Source organism: Equus przewalskii, chromosome 5 (genome assembly GCF_037783145.1).
Source record: "Equus przewalskii isolate Varuska chromosome 5, EquPr2, whole genome shotgun sequence".
Taxonomy (NCBI): domain Eukaryota; kingdom Metazoa; phylum Chordata; class Mammalia; order Perissodactyla; family Equidae; genus Equus; species Equus przewalskii.
In genome coordinates, this window is record NC_091835.1 from 56,578,732 (window position 1) to 56,600,598 (window position 21,867).

General features: G+C 41.3%; 1 long non-coding RNA gene and 1 pseudogene across 3 annotated transcripts in view; both read left to right on the top strand.

Annotated features, from left to right (window-relative positions):
- Positions 1-21,867, top strand: part of LOC103553369 (uncharacterized) — a 47,734-nt gene that overhangs the window by 7,019 nt on the left and 18,848 nt on the right. The gene's annotated exons all lie outside the window — the stretch shown is intronic.
- Positions 880-4,936, top strand: LOC139083193 (large ribosomal subunit protein eL38-like; annotated as a pseudogene).

Sequence of the window (21,867 nt, forward strand, 5' to 3'; positions counted from 1 at the left end):
TACTCTAGAAGAGTAGTAAGGACCTAGAAGAACGAATGCCGTGAGGGACAGCCTAGGGAAGGAAGTGAGCAGTACACAAAATGTCCATCCGACAGAAACCCCACATCTCAGGAGACAGCACAGGCTCCTTTGCCACACTTTGCATCACTCAGGTTGTCCAGACTTCTACTATGAATGTGTAGTGGGGGCATCACAAGAGTTGCAACATACAGGAATATATGGGGCCTCTTGCCAATACTGGAGTAGGCAAATCCTCCTCTCTGAGACCATTGTGTTTGCTACCCCTACGTACCACTAGCATTATTGCTACCAATGCCAAAAACATCTTTTAGAGTTGCAGCAACACCATCTCTCCTTCAAAGCAGTCTGTGCTATGTTTGTTTGTCAAAAGCAAAATTTGGGGGGGAGAGGGAGAGGGTAGGAAATTGGAGTCAGTAGAGAGAGTATGTACTGTGTATATCATGGCATAATGGCATAGTAGAAAGAGAACTGGACTAAGAACCAGGCAGGCAGAGTTCTAATTCTGGCTCTTCCAGTGACAAAGTTTGTGAACTTGGGCAAACTACTTAATTTGTCTGAGAACAGCCCCACGATAAATCATTGAGTGCTGTCAACTCTACCTCCAGAGCATTACCTCAATCCTACCCACTTTTCTCTGTATATACTACCACCTAAGCCCAGCCACTATCATCTCCTATCTAGGATATAGCAGCAGCCTCCTCTGAATTTCTTGCTTACCTTCTGGCCCCACTACAATTTATCCTAAGCACTGAAGCAGAGGAATTAAGAATTTTAAATCTGATATAATCCCCTGCTCAAAACTCTTAACGGTTTTCCACCCCATTTAGAAAAAAATCCATATTACTTACAATGGCCGTCATGATACCACCGCCACCCCCACCACCTCTCTTACCTTACTGTGGTGGGCAGACTCTAAGGTGGCCCGATGGTCTCCACCTCATGGTAGTCATACCTTATATAGTCCTCTCCCCTTGAGTGGGTGAGACCTGGACATGTTTTTACCCAATAGAATACAGCAAAGATGATGGACTGTCACTTCCCTAATAACAGCACATAAGATCTTGACTCTTGCTAGGAGACTCTCTCCCTCGTTGGCTTTGTGGAAGCAAGCAGCCATGTTGGGAAGGCCCACATAACAAGGAACTGAGGGCAGCCTCCAGCTGATAGCCAACAAGAAAGGAAGGCCCTCAGTCCATCAGCCTGCAAGGAACTGAAATCTGCCAATAACTTCATGAGCTCGGAAGTTGGCCCTCAGAAGAGCCTCAGATGAGAACCCAGCTCTCGCCAGCACCTTGACTGCAGCTTTGCAGAAGACCGAACTAAGCTGTGCCAGGACTTCTGATCCAAAGAATCTGTGTCATTTTAAGATGCTAAATTTGTGTAACATTGTCATGCAGCAATACTTTGTTCTTATCTTCCACCACATTCATCATCTTCTGCCGTCTACTACACTGGGCCTTCTTGCTGCTGTCTCCATATGTCAAGGTTATTCCCTCCTAAGGACTTTTACACTTATGGTGCCCTCTGCCTAGAAGGCTCTTAACCTAACTCTTCACTTAGCTGACTTTTTCTTGTTATTCAAGTCTTAGCTCTAATGTACATTCTTATCTATTTATCTAATGTTCATCATCTACTTATCTCTTCTTATTTAATATTCATTCTTATCTAAGTAGCCACTCTGACTGTTTTAATTTTCTACATAGGGCTTTTCACTACCTCTAAAAATTTATTTATTCTGTTTCCTTACCCTAGAATGTGAGCTATTTGAGAGCAAAGACCTTGTCTATCTTGTTTCCCACTGTATACCAACAACCTAAAACAGTGCCTGGTTCTATAGTAACATCCAGAAAATACTAGTTAATTATCATTAAATGAGCATTGGGCAATATTTAAGCTCCATCCAGTGCTAAAATGATCTCAGGTCCACAAAGGGACATATGCAAAGATGGTCATTGTAACAATACTTATGGTGCAGTGAGTGAGAGATAATCTGGGTGTCCATCACTGGGAGAGTAGGTAGTATAGTATGTCGTGTGGTTGAGGCACACATGGAGTAGTGAGTGGCAATGAGAAGCAACAGATCAGGTGTACACACTGAACACGGCTGGACTGAAAGCATAGTACCCAAGACTAAGATGCATAAGATGCACATTTTTTGTGAACAAAAACACCTCTGCACACAAAAATACATATTTTATACGAACAATACAAATAAATAAAACCACATTAAATAGATTAGAATGCTTTCCTACAGGAGGGGAAGGAGATGTAAGTAGGAAATGAGGTTACAAGGGAATAAATAAAACAAGAGAAGGACCTTGCACAGACTAATGATGATAATGTGCTCGGAATCTGGGCTGTATGATTAATTCAATCTTCTGCAACTGAGAGCCAAAATTAAGGCCAAACAAAACTGTGTGACTCAGAGATCATAGGAGATATCATAGGGCATCACCAGCCTGAAGATAAGAAGTGTTGGATTAAATTCTAGAAGGCTCACTGTCATTCTTGACTAACTTCCCCTCTCCCTCCTTATGGAACCAGGCATCTGGGAGCTTTCGAATTTTCTCTTAAATTAGTCTCCACCTCTCTTGGGTCTCCGTCGTGATTACTCTTAGGTTCAGTTTTCTTGACACTGCTGCTTCACAGGCAGTGCCATGCTCTTCTACTGGGAAGTATGTGAAGTCTGATTCTCTCTCTGTGTGAGGTTAGAGCTGGTAATGGTCAATGCCGCAGTCTTTATGTCAGATCTCTTTAGTCATTTTGATTTTGCGAGACTAATTTTCTAGCATATTCCTCAGGGAAAGTTCATGGGAACAATATTCTCTGAGTGTTTAAATGTTCATAACAGTTTGCTTATAGCCTTTATACTTAAAGGTCAACTTGCAGTATATAAATCCTTGGCTCACATTTTCTTTGCTTAACATGTGATGAACTTTCAGACCTCTATGTTTCAGCTTACACTTTTCTCCACCTGGAATATCCTTCCCACTTGTCACCTGCCAAACTCTATTCAGTGATGGGCCCAGTGGTGGCTTTCTCTACTATGAAGCCTTTCCTATCTCCTTCTGACAGAATTAAGTGTTCAATAGCTTTCTTATGCAACTTTATACATTTCTCTATTACATCACTTAACACCTCATACAAAGCTTCAACTTATTAAGTGCTTACTATGTGCCAGGCACAGCTGAGCCATGTAGTGGACTAATTAACATGTAATGTACTATGATTTTATTATATTTCTCTTCTTGTATACTTGTGTGTTTGCTCTGGGATTAAAAACTGCCTAATGTCTTTGTCTAGTTTCATAGGCAAACAAAAGAAGTTTTTCTTTGGTGACTTCATTTAATTTTCAATCACTATATCATCCCTAAACTCTCACCAATTTGTCTCTATTTCAATACGTGTCAGCACTTCACGCACTCTAGGATTCCGTTCTCCTGGAGCTCTCTCTCAGAGCTTTCCTACCTGCGCTGGTCTGGACTGCTGGCTCTCTGCTCTTCCTATCTGTCTAACGGTTACCTTCACCGACACCCTGGGAGTTCCCTTTGCCTCTTTTTTTTGTGTGTGTGTGATAGATTTCCTATTTTCTGGATCTTATGTTATCCCTTTTCTTGAGTTCCTTTCCTGTAACTTTCTGAAAAAAAGGGACATGAGAGGTGAACTCTTAGAGATTAAAATTTACTCTATCCTCACATGTGATTGACAGAGTGCCTACTTTATAATTCCAGGTTGATAATATCTTTCCTCTCAGAATTTTGAAGACATTGTTCTATTGTCTTCCAGTTGCCAGTGTTGCTGTTGAGTAGCCAATGCCATTACGATTCTGAATCCTTTACATGTGACTTTTTTTCCAACCTGGAAGCTTTTATGATCCTCTTTTTATCCCGAAGGTTCTGAAATTTCAAGAGAGGTTACCTTGGTGCACTCAGTGGGCCCTATCAATCAGAAATTCAATTCTGAGAAATTTTTAAAAATTATTTCTCTAACTTCCTCCCTTCTATTTATTTATTTATCTCTCTCTCACTCTGGTGTGCTGTCTCTGTCTCTGTCACTCCTATTATTCAGATGTTGTATCTCCTGGGCTGATCTTCCTAATTTTCTTATATTTGCTTTCCTGTTTTCGGTCTGTTTGTCTTTTTGTTCTACTTTCTGAGAGATTTACTCACCTTTGATACAATCTTACTTTTTAAAAAGTTTCTCAAACAGTTATTTCTATATTTTTTAAAGTGCAATTATTAAAACACCAGATACAAGCGCCTGACACATGAGAGTAGGTGCTGAGCAGACAGTTTTTTGAAAAATGAATGGATTTCAACCCCCAACCTGCCACTTCCAGTTTAGGGGTCAAAACAGCTGACAATAGCTTTTTTCCATCCTCCACGCTTCCTGCCTCTGGCTGTACGGCCTGCGTGCTCTCCTGGACACCGTGCCTCACAAAATTGAGGAAATCAAAGACTTTCTGCTCACAACCAGGTGAAAGGATGTCAAATCTGTAAGATCAAGAAAAATGAGGAGGGGCCAGCCCCATGGCTGAGTGGTTAAGTTCTCTGGTCTGCTTCAGCAGCCCAGGGTTTTGCCGGTTCGGATCCTGGGTGCAGACATGCCACTGCTCATCAGGCTGAGGCAGCGTCCCACATAGCACAACCAGAAGGATCTACAGCTAGAAAATACAACTATGTACTGGGGGGCTTTGGGGAGAAGAATAAGGAAAAAAAAAAGGGAAGATTGGCAACAGATGTTAGGTCAGGTACCAATCTTTAAAAAAAATTTTTTTAAGAAAAAGAAGGATAATGTGAAGTTTAAAGTTTGATGCAGCAGATACTTTTATACCTTGGTCATCAGAGACACAGAGAAGGCAGAAAAACTGAAGTAGTCCCTGCCCCCAGGTTTGGTAGCGAAGGAGCTGAAATGAACCAGGCACTCTGATTTGAACTACACTAAAATTTTTAAATTCTTAAAAAATACTGACAATAGGCTTCATGAATTTCCCATTGCTCTCTTTTTCTTGGAAATAATTATTACTGGTTTAGTTTTAAAAGTACTTTTGAATTACATAACATGCTTTTCCATTTTCTATAGGCTAGTTTTTTCTAAGAAACCAATAAATTAAAAAGTAGCAATTATTCAAATAAACTTATTTACAAGCTAAACCTAAACAACGAAAGTATCTGCTCTGCTATAATATGGTAAAATAGCAAGTGAAAAAATCATGTAGCAGTAACTGTGTGCTCATTTCATGTCCTACATCATTTACTACTCATGACAACCCTATGAGTTAGTTTTGTTATCCTCATTTTGTATAAAAGGAAAGTAAGACACAGAGGTTGAATAACATCCCCAAAGTCATGGAACTATTGTGACATCTACTGATTTTTAAAATTTCTATCTATTAATTTTTTATTTCTATCATGATTTTTATTTTCAAGAGATCTTTTTATCCTCTACACCTGGCTTTTTTTTTTTTTAAAGATTGGCAGCTGAGCTAACATCTGTTGCCAATCTTCTTTTTTATTTTCCTTATTTTTCTCCCCAAAGCCCCCCAGTACATAGTATATTGTAATTGTAGGTCCTTCTGGCTGTGCTATGTGGGACACCGCCTCAGCATGGCTTGATGAGCGGTGCTGTGTCCACACCCAGGATCCAAACCAGCGAAACCCTGGGGTGCCAAAGCAGAGTGTATGAATTTAACCACTCGGCCACAGGCCTGGCCCCTACATCTGGCTTTTTAAAAACATCTCATTCTTTCTTCATGAATACAATAGCTTCTTTTATCACTGAGACCATAACTTGTAGGTCTTAATTTTTCTGATTCCTCTAAATTCTTTTCTGTTTGTTTTTATCTCTACTTTTTCATGCTGAAGACTTTCCTCAAATATCTGGGAATTCTTATTTATTTATATTTAAGAGTGACGCACTAAAACCTAGTATGATCTGTGTGGGGAAGTGGGACATACCGAGTTGTAGACTTCATTGCAGAATGATTGGGCAGGGACCCAGGCATTCCCTCGGGGACACCTCCCCACAAACGTGTCAGCATCTCTAGCTCTTTCTTCCTGGGATGGTCATTTTTCCCTAGGGAGAAATTCTGTCTCTAGCTCCTTACCTTGGCGGGAGTCATGCTGGCTGCCAGCCTTCTGGGAGCCAGGTTAGGGAAAGAGGCTTCAGAGTATTACTTTGCAGGACATTAATTTCCTCTGAATTCCCCTGCTTTCTGCAGAGCTCCCTGCCTTTCCACTCTGCCTAAACTTGGAGTCCCTCAATTCAATACCCTCCCACTTTCTGCTGGGGTGGGTTGCTTGGTTTCCTGTTTTGCAGAAAGCAATATAAGGGCCTAACTGCTCCATTTACAGAATTTCAACCCATCTTTCTGTTTTCAGCCCTACCCCTCACTCTGGCCTTCAAAGATAACTGGAACCACAATTCTTGAGATTTTCCAGAGCTCTAAAGCCGGGTTTTTCTTCCTGGCTTCCCTCTCTGCAGTCAGTGTAGTTTCAGCTTCCTCTGCCCTGCTAGATCAGTTAGTGATTGCCCATCTGCTTTTTGGCTTCCAAAATTTGATTGACATCTCTCAACTGCTCTTCTACTCTCTACTCTTGTCTCCCCTCATGGTCTCTTCTTCCTCGTAGGTTTATGTCTTTTTCAATCCCTTAAGTATCATCTGGGTGGAGATTCAGGATGGAGTAGCGGTAAATGCAGGTAATCAATCTTCTATGCTTAGCAGGAAGCCTGTGCTTTTGACCTCCCTGTTAGCTATCTCTGTGTATAGCTTACACATCCATCCTCCACATAGATATAATTTTCTTGAAGGCAGAGGCCTGAAAATAAAAGACTTCCCAACTTCCAGGAAAAGATAAAATGTTCTGTAGTTATGGCAACAAGTAACCACCAGAACCAGTTCTAAACTGGTTTAATGGATCAATGACAGCTTGCCTCAGTGTAATGAATCAATGGCAACTTGCCTAAGTGAACACACTTCTGAAAGTCAGCCAGAAACAGCCCCATGCTTTCAAAAGCCAGCCAATCCACACCATTCTCATCTGAACAACCAGGTTTCCAAGCTGGCATCAACCTCCTTCTGCCTCTGAAAGTGCACCAATCCCTCAATTCCATACTTCCCAAACCCTATATAAGACCAGCTCCCTGGGGCCAGTCTGATGGCACAGCACTTAAGTGTGCACGTTCCACTTCGGCAGCCCAGGGTTCACCAGTTTGGATTCCAGGTGCAGACATGGCACTGCTTGGCAAAGCCATGCTGTGGTAGGTGTCCCACATATAAAGTAGAGGAAGATGGGCATGGATGTTAGCTCAGGGCCAGTCTTCCTCAGAAAAAAAAACCCACCAGCTTGCTGCTTTGCTGCAAGACTGTGCTTCAGGAAGTATTAAATGTGGCTTTCTGTTTACATATTGAGTGGTAATCTTTTCCTTCAACAGACCCCAGCAGCTACCACTTATGTGGAACATGGGAGGTTCTCAGTGGGCAGATAATGGAAGGTACCGAGGCAACTGTGTCCAAAATAAAAAGGGGCCTGAGCTGTTTGCCCTAGGGAGCCCAGCGGCAAGGCCAAGCAGGTATAAAATTCATTCAACATTCATTCATCAATCCAAATTTATAGGTACCTGAGATATGAGGAATATATGTATCTGCATCCAGAAGAAATTATGTGTCCCTGCCACCTTTGAGTCCTACAGTTAACCCTTTGAAATCTGAACAATGAACGGAGGTTAACCGCTTAATAGGTGAGGGTTTTTTGTTTTGTTTTATTGTATTTTCAACAATGTTTTCTTTATCCTAGAATAAAGAAGGAAGGAGAATCTCCCCTCAACAGAGATCACATTTTCAGTAGCAAAAGTGATTCTAACAGATAGACACAAAATATCCCGTATGGAACTTAATTTACTGCAGGGTTAAATGTTCTCCAAGTAACACCTCTGGGAGAACATGTGCACTTTGGAAATTAACTTTTTTCTGAGAATCAAAATTCACTTGCGTCTAGGATCCCTGAGAAGGTACAGCAGAAGTTTCTTCCAGGAATGAAAAACAGGACTGTGGACTTAGAGTAGCAGAGAGGGGACAACTATTACTGTCACAAGAACCTCCCATCTGAAAAGGAAATCTGAAGAGAGCCGGCCCCAGCACCAGGCTCTGTGGATGCCGCCGCGTGGGGAAGCGGAGACGCCACTCTGGCCATCGCTTCAGCCACGGCAGCCCTTTGGACCTCTTTTTCCTGGATTTTCTTGACATCCCTTCCTGCTCCGTCTTTATTGGAGCTGCAGGTCCTCCAGCCGAGATGGAGGCCCTTCCCGGGGGAGACAGCCAGAACCCTGGTTTCCCCTCCCCCAGTGCCTCCCAACCCGGAAAGCCGCGCGCCCTTGCTCTAGGCTTCCGGCCTCGCCCGCCGCACCCCCGGCAGGTCCCCGCCGCGCCTCGGGCAAAGGGATGTGCCTTCTGATCCGGTGCTGTAGCTTGGCACCTTGCCGCTTTCTTTTCTAACAATTAACTGGTTTCAAAGACTTGGTAATTCTAGAAACTGCAGCCGTGACCTCCAGTAGAGGAAGTCTGGCACGGTTCTGTTGGGAGGGCCTGTGCCCCTGATTATCCCTCGCAAGTTCTCTTACGCCCCACATCGTGGATGCTGGTTTGCCCACAGGGCTGCACGTGCTTCTCAGAAGAGGCTCCTGCCCACTTAGGCGTCAGTGAAGGAAGTCTGGAGGAGGCAGGACAAGTTAATTTTGGAAAAATGGGATTCCCTTCTTCCTATGTCCTTTTCACAGGTTTTCAGAAGTGGAATGGAAGGAAGGACCTAAGACACTATCCCCACCCCTGGGGTGAGTCACCATCCATATGCGGATGATTCCCGAAGCTTTCTAAGCACAAATCTTTCCCCTGACTCCAGACCCATAAATCCAAATGCCTATTAATCAGCTGCCACAAGGAGCCCCCAAACCCAATATGTCTAACCTTGACTTCTTTACACAGCCAACACTGCTCTCTGTAATTTCCTGTCTCCAGATAGGAAGCCTGCCAGTCATCCCTGACTTCCTCTTGATCAGCTGCCCCCACCTCCACCACGCACGCGCGCACACACACACACACACACACACACACACACACGCTGTAAATCCCCAAAACCTGTCTCTTTAACAACATTCAATTCCATCCTTTTTTTTTTTTGAGGAAGATTAGCCCTGAGCTAACATCTGCTCCCAATCTTCCTCTTTTTTTTTGCTGAGGAAGATGGGCCCTGAGCTAACGTCCGTGCCCATCTTCCTCTACTTTATATGTGGGATGCCTGCCGAAGCATGACTTGACAAGCTGTGCATAGGTCGGCACCGGGGATCTGAACTGGCAAACCCCAGGCCACCGAAGTGGAACGTATGAACTTAACCACTGCGCCACCAGGCTGGTCCCCAATTCTTTTTTTTTTTTTTTCACTTCCTTACTCACACAACATTAGCTTAGATCATCATTTTATCATACGCCCCACCACTTTCACTCCTAGATATACGCCCAAGAGAAATGAAAACATATGTCTGCACAGTAACTTGTACACAAATGTTCATAATGACAGTATTCATAGTAGCCAAAAGGTGGAAACAACCCAAACACGCACCAAGAAAGACATGCATAAACAATTTGTGGTAAATACATAAGATGGAATATAGTTTAGTCATAAAAAGTAAGGAAGTACTGACATATGCAACAACTTGGATGAACCTTGAAAACATGCTAAGTGAAAAAAGCCAGACGCAAAAGATCACGTAGTGAATGATTTCTTTTATATGATATATCAGAATAGGCAAATCCACAGAGACAGAACCACATTAGTGGCTCCCAGGAATGAGAGTCGCAGGCAGTGACCAAGTAACATATGGATGTTTCCATGGAGTGATGAAAAAGTATTGAAACTAGAGAGAAGTAGTTACACAACGTTGTGAATATACTAAATGCCATTGACTTGTGTTCTTTGTAACAGTTAATTGTGTGGTATGTGAATTTCACCTCAACAGAAAACAAGTAAAACAATGCTAGATATCACCTTCTGCTAGCGAGATGGATTAGTTTTTGCAAACTTGTAAGCAATTCTGATCTCGTTTACTTCTCAATGAAACGGGAAGTTTGTCTGCAATTTACAGCCAAACTTGTGGGCATGACCAAGTGTCTGCTTCAAAGGGGGAAAGTGTTCTCTTTTTGTAACCTCTCTTGGGGCAAAAACTGTGGGCTGTGGTCACATTCAGTTGTAATTCCAGTACTTGAGTTACACTGAGGAACAAGCTGCATGGGCAGGCTCTCCTTTAGCAGCAACATTCAATAATAAAAGAAAACTAATTTCTGGATAAAGACTTCTCTTAAATATTTGGCAAAATTTACCCTGTTCTTACCTCATCTTGCAATATATGTGATTTATCTCCTGGAAGAAGGGACCACACAGATCTTTTTGGGTAAGATATTTCATAGCTGACTTTTCTGGGCTCAGTGATCTTCGTTTTTTCCCAGGTGACTTTAGACACACAGTCACTGCCTTTCTGCCCCAAGCATTACTGCTGCCTGGCACAGATGCCCCCAAAGAAACACTGCCTAGACCTTTGAGGGGTGGAAGCTGGAGATGTTTGCAAGGATTTCCTGGTGTATGAGTTAGCTTTCGCTACATCTCAAACTACGTCAAAGCTCAATGGCTTAAAACAACCCTAGTTATTCAGCCTACAATTCCTTGGGTCAGCAATTTGGGCTGGGCTCAGTGGGCAGTTCTGTGGTCCTGTTCATGCATTTGTAGTCAGCTGCAGAATATGCAGTCAGCTGGCTGGTCTACCGGGGTTTGGCTCATCCTAAGTGGCCTCCCTTGCATGTCTGAAAGGTGACTAGCTGTTGGCTGGGGCAACTTGATCCTTCTCCACATGGTCTCTCATCTTCCAACAGGCTAGCCCAGGCTTATTCACAGGGTGGCAGTGTTCAGAACTCACACAGCATCACTTCCATCACATCCGTTTGGTCAAAGAAAGTTGTAAGGCCAGCCGAGATTAGAGAGGTGGGGAAATAGATACAGCCTCTTGGTGGGAGATGTATTGTGACCATTTTTGCAATCTCTTACAGCTGAAGTCATTATTCTTGCCATAGTAACCCACGACTCCCCATACTGTTGTCCCTAGACCCCCTCCTGGCTTTAACAGCCTTCAGGCATGAGTCCCACTTGGTTACTGATCCTTCCTTATATCAGTCATGTTCTGGGTTACTAGTTCCCTCTTCCATCTGAGTCCACATTCATTCAGTCTCAGAAAACCCTCACAGTTCTGATCCACTGAGAAACTCCTTTCTTATTTCTGAGCATGGATGTGTTCACTTAGAGTTAGTGTAACCATATGATTTATTGTCTTAATTGTGGCTTTTGAGAATGAAATGGGGCACTATGAATAATTATGCCAGTGCAGCAAGCATAAACTGAGATGTCCCTATTTAAAGCTCAGTGGTTAGAACTTCAGGCTCTTAGACCCACATTACTTGGGTTTGGATATACAAACTCTGACAATTACTTGCCAGTTACTTAAACTCTTAGTAAGTTTCCTCATCTATTAAATGGAGATTATAGTGCTTTCTTTACAGGGGTTTTGTGAGGTTTAAATGAGTTAACTTACATAAAATACTTAGCTGTTATTATTATATTATTTCTAAGCTCTGCAATGGATGGAAGGATGCCTTTTTCATTTACTCTTATATTATATGCATGTATGATAAAATTATTTCAAAATCTTTGTATCTATCAGTTTTAATGGCTATATATAATTTCATTGACTAAATATTCTATAATTGACCTAAAAATTCTTCTATTATTAAATATTTAGTTCATTTTCCGTTTTTTCCTAATACAAATGATAAAACAACAAACTTCATTGTGGATAAATATTTTTTATAATAAATTATTTCCTTATATTAGTTCTAGAAGCAAAAATGTCATATTAAAGAGTATGAGTATTTTAAGGATCTTGGCAAATATTGCCAAATTGCTTTCCCAAAGGATTATATTAATTAACACTTTCATGAGCAATAACTTTAATACAACCTCACTAGCATTGAATATTATCAGTAAAAAATAAAATTTGCCAATTTGTTGTACTCATTTTAAATATAGTTCTAAGAAATATGTTTTCTGGTTTCCCAGCCCTCCCAAATTAAAAGCAAAAAAGTAGGGGCCAGCATGGTGGCGCAGCGGTTGTGTCCATGTTCCACTTTGGTGGTTCTGGGTTCACCTGTTCAGATTCCGGGTGTGGACGTGGCATCGCTTGGCTAGCCATGCTGTGTTGGGCATCCCACATGTGAGGTGGAGGAAAATGGGCACGGATGTTGGCTCAGGACCGGTCTTCCTCAGCAAAAGGAGGAGGATTGGCAGTGGATGTTAGCTCAGGGCTAATGTTCCTCAAAAAAAAACCAAAAAAGTAGATGCAAGGTGAAGAATATCGAAAAAGATACGTGGACATTGCTGATATCTTGAGGATGAGAGGAAAGACAAAAATAAAGAAATATAAGAAAAAAATTCCTAGACATCCAGGATTATTTAATGGACAAGCATGTCTTCAATCTTCAATAGCACATGATATCATTGCTTGCTAATAGGATATAACAGTTAATGTTCATTATAATAACACTCAATAATCAGGAAAAATCCAGATGGTACTGAACAAAATTTGTTTTCAAATGATTTCCATTAAAAAGTAAAATAGAAAACTTTTATGTTGAAAGAGGACATCTATTGCTTGCCTTTATTTTATTTTTAGGCCTTGAGTTGCTGTGAAGTGTCATATGGCTTTGCTGAAGGTGGAGTGAGAAAATGGGGAGGGGGTGAGCTCTATATTCAGGAATAAAAATGGAGGATAAAGGATTCGGGACAAGGACAGAAAGCCTTTTTTAAGTCTCAGAACTTCTGACACTTTCCCATATTGGTTATTATTTGTTATCCCCTTCCTGTTTTCCTTGAAGGCAAAAGGGCCTCTCCCTATAGATCGTCTCCCCAGGCAGCAAGGCAGTGGGAAGTGGAGGAAGTCTATTTCCCCTGCACAATTCTTCAGGCAGGCCAAGGGTGAAGAGAAGGGCGGAGTGGCTGGCTACCTACCTAAGGAGAAAAAGCAACTCTATTCCCTTAGCTCTATAGCAAAGAAAGAACTTGGGCATCCATCTCAGTCTGGAGAAAAGGCCACGATTCTCTAACTTTATCAGGCATCAAAATGACCTGGAGAGCTTGTTAAAACACAGATTGTCATCTCCAGAACCTATGATTTAGTAGGTCTGGGCAGGGCCTGAGAATCTGCATTTCTATCAAGTTCCCAGGCGACGCTGATGATGCGGGTCCAGGGAGCAGATTTGACAACCACTGCAGGCACAGTTCCCAATCCTGACTCATCGTCAGAATCACCTGGGAAGTTTCAAAAAACAAAACAGGTCCCTGGGTGCCACGTGCCAGAACCTACCGATGAGACTCTTCCGAAGAGGGACGGCAGGAATCTTTATTTGATACGGCTCCCCATTAGATCTTGGTGTTCAGCAGCTGTGGCATTCCACAGCCCTGCAGTACCTAAAAGTATGGTAAGCACTTAGTCAGTGTTTAATAAAGCCTTGACTGATGGACTGATTCAGACCCACAGAGGGCTTTCAGCAGTTAAATGTGACTCCTTTCCTATGCTAGTTTCATTTGATTGATGATGACGATATTCTTTGGAGAATATCTGTCCTGGCTTCTTAGCCACATAAAAATGAGCACTTTTGTAAAGGAAGTTCTCACAATTGTAATATAGACAATAAAAAAAAGCTCTGGCACAGCCACATAAATCATCAGAATATTTCCATGGCAAATGAACATGACTTTTTTTTTAATGCCCAGATGGAGCTATTGTGAGATACTCTATTATCCCTTAGAAATAGTTGTTTTTTATCCGAATATCCTAGCAGTATAACCAAACTTGTAGCTCATAGGCTAATCAAAATTGTAGTTGGTTAGAGATTCCCAGGCAGGCCTACTTTCTTTCCTGACATTCGCCGTAGGCTGGTTTTTACAACATATTTTTCTTGGTAATAGTCTAAATATTCAGAACTTGAAAGCAGTACAATCATTGTTCCCATTGTTTTTAAGTGTTTTGTTAAGTAAGAAGCAGGGTTGCCACTTCAATGATCTTCTCCAACCATAGATCAGAGATCGGATAATGTTGGTCTGAATTGTGTAATTTCATCTTTTCTTCATTTCTGTGATGGCCTATCTTGCTTCTAGGTCAAAATTCTTGCTAATGAACATCTAAATTCTGTCTAACCTATTTAGCTGAAGTAGATGATCAAGATTTGGCTTGTTACAGCTTGGCACAAATCTAGAAAACGTGGCTTATGAGCTTAACTCTGAATTGTGGTTCATTTGGAGAAGTTGGTTACTGTATAATTTGTAGATTGAGTATTGAACTCATTTCTGAAATTAGATAATAGTGAGCTATTAGGATCTCAGATGGAAAAATACACCCCATATTCATTAATAATATGCAAACCAGAATTTTATCATTCTACATGTGATCGCAAAGAACACAAAAGCAATGTGAAGATTAACTTAATTGGAAATATTGTAAAATTATTTTCAACATCATATGTTAAATTAAGGAGTTGCTTTGATTGCTAAGTAGATAATAGAGAAAGCCAAAGTAGAAGCCCAATTAGAATTTGTGCAAATGCTTTAAAATTGCTTATTTTCTAGTACTGTCACAACACTTAACAGTGGTACATTTAATAGGAAGACAGTTCAAGTTGAAATAGATGACGGTTAAGTAGATGATTTCAGGGAAGACTACAGTTGTTTAAAAAATTCTCAAAAGGATGCATCTTTTGTATTGAGAAAGCTAAAAATACATTCTCCAGGATCTAGTAGTTTCCTCAGCACATGGTTGGCAGTCAGTATTTGCTGAAAGAAGGAAGGAAGGAAGGGAGGAAAGGAAGGAGGGAGGGAGGGAGGAAGGAAGGAAGAAATGAATACTAGGAGAAAAGCTTTAAATCTGTTTTCTCTTATCTCCTTAGCATTGGAGGAGTCTGGCTGCTAGAGAGAAACAAACTGGGAATCAGCTGCCATCCTTATCCTAGAATTAGTTAATTTCATCTTCCAAGTCTCTTTTGCCAGCCCAATCCTCTCCCAAGAAGTCCAGACTCCAGCTCTTACTTAATACCTCTACTTTGAGCAGCAGCGCAGCTAACTAGTTAAGAATACAGATGCTGAAGCCAGACAGCCTAGGTTCAAATCTCTGTACTCAACTGACTTTAGCTGTGTGACCTCAGGCAAGTTAGTTTACTTCTTGGCACTTCATCTGTGAAATGGAAACAATAAGAGCACATCTATCTTAAGGTGTGTTGTAAAAACTAAATGAATTAAGATGTGTAAAGCATTCAGAATAGTGCCTACATGCCTGTGGTAGGTAGCTTCTGACATAGCTCCCAATGATCTCCAACTCTTGGTATTCAGCTCTTGTGTAATTCCTTCCCCTTGAGTGTGGGTTGGACCTAATGACTTGCTTCTAGAACCAAATAGAATATGGCCAAAGTGGTGGAATATCACTTCTATGATTAGGTTGCAAAAGATTTGACTTCCATCTTGCTAGCACTCTCTTCCTATGGTGCTATCTCTGATGAAGTCAATTCCCAAGTTGTGAGATGCCTTATGGAGAGGCTCATGTAGCAGGGAATGGAGGGGGGCCTCTAGCTAAGATTTTGTGAGGAAATAAAGCCTCTTTCTGACAACCTGCAAGAAAATAAATTCCACCAGCAACCACCTGAGTGATCAGGGAAGAGGCTCCTTCCCAGATGAGTCCTGAGACACCTGTAGCTTTGTGAGAGTCCAGAGCTAGAGGACCCACTAGCCACAGCCAGATACCTGACCCACAGACCCTGTGAGAAAATAAATATTGTCTAAGCCACTAAGTCTGGGGGTAATTTGTTATGCAGCAATAGATAACTAATACAATATTCAAGCATTCTATAAGTGGAAGCTGATAATAGACATCTCAAATTTCCTATCTCCTCCCCTAGTACTCTCATCTCAGTAAACGGGATTACCATCCATCCAAGGTGAACAAATCAGTCTACCAAAAAAATCATTCTTAATTCTTCTCTTTTTCTTAACTCCTCCTTGCCTAAATAAACTAGCTTCATGAATATCTGAGTAAGAGTATTTCAGGAATAGAAAGTTCAAAGGGTCTTAAGGCAAAAATAAGCTTGGATTATTTTTAAATGAGGGAGCAAGGAGATGAGAAAACCTGTGTCGTTAGAGCTACCAGCAAGGGCAAGAAGGACGTAAAATAGAATTAGAGAGGAAAGCAAGGGGCCAGATCACTGAGAGCATTGAAGGCCATGATAAGGAGCTTGGGTTTTCATTTCAAGTGTAATGGAAAGCAAATAGAGGATATTAAGCAGAGCTGTGACATAGTCTCACCATTTTAGTCCTAGTCTTAGTTCTAGTAAAACCCTTTGGCTGCTGTGTAAAATAATGATTATAAGAATACTCCAGCATTCTCGTATTCTAGGTGAAGGATGATAATACTTTAGACTAGGTTGAAAGCACTAATAGTGAAGAGAAGTAGATGGACCAGGGATATGTTTTGGAGGTAAGGCCAATAGAATTTACTGAATAAATAGATAACGAAAACAGAGGTATCAAGGATGGCTTGTAGGTGTTTAGCTTGAGCCAAAGGGGAAGATGGGAGAGGAAAATGTCTAAAGGTAGAAATCAAGATTTTTCTTTTGAACATGTGAGTCTGAGATAAAAATTAGACATCCAGGTGGAAATATCAAGTGAGCAGATGGATTTATCCATCTGGAGTTCTGGGTTAAAGTTTGCCCTGGAAGTTTGGGGAAAATCAACATAAAGGTGACACTTAGCATGGTAGGGGAGGAAAAAGTCCTTTTCCTTCTTCCCTTCTAAGTTCTTGGCTGGGGCCCCTGTAACAAAAGACAGATTAATAAGAGAAAACCAAACAGAAGTTTATTAACATGTATATCTCATATATACATGGGAGAGATGCAAGGAAAGAGTAACTCAACGAGGTGGCTTAGAACTCTGGCTTATATCACAACTTCAACAAAGAACATTAAATTTGTAGAGAAATGACAAGACAAAAGAAAGTAGTTTTAGGCTTCCAAGAGAATCAAACTGTGGAAAGGTAAATATATGGGAGGAAATGAATACAGTTTGTTTGCACATTCCTCTGATGCTGCCTCTGGGCTGGTAAGTCTAGAATGTCTCCAGTAAAGGAAAATTTATACCCTGCCTTTAGGCAGATAGGGGGAGGGTAGAGAGAGCTTTTCCTGAATTTGCTGCTTCTCGATTGCCTTCAGCTCAAAATAATTCTTATGTCAAAGAGGCATATTTCGGGGTGACATATTCTGGTTCCCTTCAGCATCCAAGAACTGCAGGAGAGTATCTAGGGAGAGAGTGTACATGGGGAAGAGGCCCCATCTCTGAACCCTGGGCTACCCCAAAATGTAGGGGTCTAGCAGAAGAGGAGGGGCCAGCAAAGGGAGCTGAGAAGCAGTGCTGGAGAAACCAGATGAGTGACTCCCACTCATGCAAAACTCTCTCAACTTGAACAACCCCCGGAGGATGGGGGCAGTAGAAAACCTTAGAGATGACTGAGATTCGGCTTCATACCTGGGCTGAATGAGGGTTTAAAGTCATAAATTTCCCTGTTACAGATGACATGATTTTATATATAGAAAACGTTTAAGAATTCACCAAAAAACTTTTAGAAATAAAAAATAAATATAGTAAAGTTGCAGGATACAAAATCAACATACAAAAATCAGTTGTGTTTCTAAACCCTAACAATGAAGTAGCAGAAGGAGAAATTAAGAATACAATTCAATTTACAATTGCAACAAAAAAATAAAATAAAATACTTAGGAATGAATTTAACCAAATTGGTGAAAGGCCTATACATTGAAAACTATAAAACATTGTTGAATCAAATTGAAGAAGACACAAAGAAATGGAAAGATATTCATGCTCGTGCATTGGAAGAATTAACATAGTTAAAATGTCCATACTTCCTAAAGCAATCTACAGATTCAATGCAATCCCTATCAAAATTCCAATGACATTTTTCACAGAAACAGAACAAAGAATCCTAAAATTTATATGGAACAACAAAAGACCCCGAATAGCCAAAGGAATCCTGAGAAAAAAGAACAAAGCTGGAGGTATCACACTCCTTGATTTCAAAATATACTACAAAGCCGTAGTAACCAAAACAGCATGGTACTGGCACAAAAACAGACACACAGCTCAATGGAACAGAATCAAGAGCCCAGAAATAAACCCACACATCTATGGACAGGTAATTTTTGACAAGGAAGCCAAGAACATACAATGGAGAAAGGAAAGTCTCTTCAATAAATGGAGTTGGGAAAACTCGACAGCCACAAGCAAAAGAATGAAAGGAGACCATTATCTTGCACCATACACAAAAATTAACTAAAAAGGATGAAAGACTTGAATGTAAGACCTGAAACAGTGAAACTTCTATAAGAAAACATAGGCAGCATGCTCTTCGACATGAATCTTAGCAGCATATTTTCAAGTACCATGTCTGACTGGGCAAGGGAAACAATAGAAAAAATAAACAAATGAGACTATATCAAACTAAAAAGCTTCTGCACAGCAAAGGAAACCATCAACAAAATGAAAAGACAACCTAACAATTGGGAGAAGATGTTTGCAAACCGTATATCTGATAAGGGCTTAATATCCAAAATATATAAAGGACTCATATATCTCAACAACAAAAAACTAATACCCCAATTAAAAAATGGAGAAGAGACGTTTTTCCAAAGAAGATATACAGATGGCCAACAGGCACATGAAAAGATGTTCAACATCACTAATTATCAGGGAAATGCAAATCAAAACTACAATAAGATAGCACCTCACGCCCATCAGAATGGCTATAATTAACAAGATAAGAAATAACAAGTATTGGAGAGGATGTGGAGAAAATGGAACTCTCATACACTGCTGGTGGGAATGTAATGTGGTATAGCCACTATGGAAAACAGTATGGATATTCCTCAAAAAATTAAGAATAAAACTACCAGATGATCCAGCTATTCCACTGCCTGTTATTTACCCAAAGAACATGAAAACATGAATGCATAAAGATATATGCACTGGTATGTTCATTGCAGCATTATTCACAATATCCAAGACTTGGAAGCAACCTAGGTGCCCATCGAGGGGCAAATGGATAAAGAAGATATGATATCTATATATACAGTGGAATACTACTCAGCCAAAAAGGATAAAATCTTGCCGTTTGTGACAACATGGATGGACCTTGAGGGTATTATGTTAAGTGAAATAAGTCAGAAGGAGAAAGTCAAATACCATATGATCTCACTCATAAATAGAAGATAACAACAACAACAAACAAACACATAGAAACAGAGATTGGATTGGTGGTTACCAGAAGGGAAAGGGGAAGGGAGGAGGGCGAAAGGGGTGATTAGGCACATGTGTGTGGTGATGGATTGTAATTAGTATTCGAGTAGTGAACACGATGTATTCTACACAGAAATTGAAATATAATGATGTACACCTGAAATTTATGTAATGTTAATAAACCTATGTTACTGCAATAAAAAAAGAAATTTTCCTGTTACAGAAATTTTTTAACGTTATACTTCTTGCATACCTGAGTTAGGGGAGTGAGATCCATATTCACTAACAATAAAATCATTACTTACAATTTTACATATACATAATTAACTGGGTTATTTATATGTTTTTATATAAATATTACAAAACAGTGAGTGCCCTGAAGGCAGAGAAAAGAGTAGGAAAGAGAATGAGAAGGAGACTCACCTTAGAGGTAGCCTTCAGGAGAGGCCTCTCTGAGACGCCTTTACAAAGAGAAGACGATCCAGAAGAGTGAGTTCTAGTGACCCTAAAAGGAGGAAGAATTGTTTGCTAAAAGGTGAGAGAACAGAGAGATGAAAGCTGTTGAAAGGATAACGGTCCAGTTCAAAGCTTGAGAAACTGAAGGCATGTAAGAATGACCAAAATCCCCTGAGAAGGTTTAGGGGAAAAGGGAGGCTTCAGAGGAAAGAAGGTGAATTAATTAAGGTTAAAAAAAAGTTAAGGATAGAGCCGGCCCCGATGGCCTAGTTGTTAAAGTTTGGGGCTCCCACTGCCTCAGCAGCCTGGGTTCATTTCTCAGTCGCGGAACCAGGCCACTCACCTGTCAGTTGCTGTGCTGTGGCAGCGGCTCACGTAGAAGAACTAGGAAGACTTACAACTAAGATATACAATTATGTACTGGGACTTTGGGGAGGGAAAAAAAGAGGAAGATTGGCAACAGATCTTAGCTCAGGGCCAATCTTTCCCTGTAAAAAAAAAAAAAAGTTAAGGATATAGGTAGACTGTAGCTTTCTCAACTGGAGTTCCTCACCTGAACCTGAGAACACATAACGTGATTTGAGTGACTATTTCTAAATTCTCATAAGAATGGTGAGTCTAGAATCTAGAGTGGGTGGCACCCTTCTAAATGCATGGGGGAGAAGTTAATGAGTTCTGTGCAATGGATGCCAGAGGGCACCAGGGCTCAGTTGCTCTTGGAATCTCAGTTGAGAAAGGCCTCTAGCAAAGACGTGTTTGAAAAAAAAATACAAGCAATAACAGAACACAAGAATTGGAGCCTAAGGTTTAAAACAAAAACAGAGATCTCACGCAGTGGAATTTCAGGCCTCCCTGCCAATGTGGTGTGATCCTGGAGTGGCGAGGAAAGCCATTGCTGACTCTGGCAGCCTGTCATTCTGTGTTTACAGCCAATGTGCTCTCAGCTGCTCATTACGATAATTGCATCCACCTTGCTTATGACATTTGAGCTTGGCCACCTGGCCCCTATTGTTTCAGGACCCTATTGTCCCTGTTACTATCAGTGAGCCCAGTCTGTAACAGCATCTCCTACCAGCAACGGTGGCCTTCAGAGCTCTGGACAGCAGCTGCAAGAGCATCTCAGTGATGCTGCTACCTTGTCACCAGGGCCATGCTTTATCACCAGGGTAAATGGAGTGCCCTCTGGGCTCTCCCATGGAACACAATCGCTGGTAGGTTTTCTGGCCCACATAGTATATTCGGTCTAGCTTGCCCACTTCTCTAGACGTTTTGATTCTTTCTTTCACCATTTCCCATGGCAGTTTTTCCAGTTCTACCTTACTTAACGTGGGCTCACACTTTTTTCAAGCTTCTAAGAGGCCACCTTGCAGTGTATAGCGCCATCTCCTGGGGTCCTTGCCAAGGTGTAAATCCTGTACTGTGAGAGAATGCTCTCACATAAACAAACTCCCCCTTTTCCAGTGTTACGTTCTGTGTTCCTTGATTAAGCAGCCTCAGGATCCACTCCCATTTCCTGATGGTACACTCTGACCAGGTCCTATGACTACTTCAGGTACAGTCCCTTTCTCCCTTAGCAGGCCCAGCACCTCTCTGGCCAGCTTCTGTCGTGACTTGGCCCTAGTTATGGGTCCGATGGCCAAGAGGAGAGGTAGCGATGCATCCTAAGCAGGGCTCGGGTTTTCTTGCAAGGGAGGATCCTCTGCATCATCTGCAAATAAACAAGAGGCACTAACCTTTCACAGGGAGGAGCGGGACACTTCTGCAGGCCCAGAGGGTCCAAGGGAATCTGAGGATTCAAAATTTTGTACTGCATCAACCCAGATGTCCCCATGCAAAGTCTCAGAGTCACACTCCTTCCAAATTAGGGCCCTGACCTGAATACAGCAGAGCAGCTAGAGCGGAGAATTTAACATTCTCTGGAACTCTGCTACTCTCACCATTTCTACGT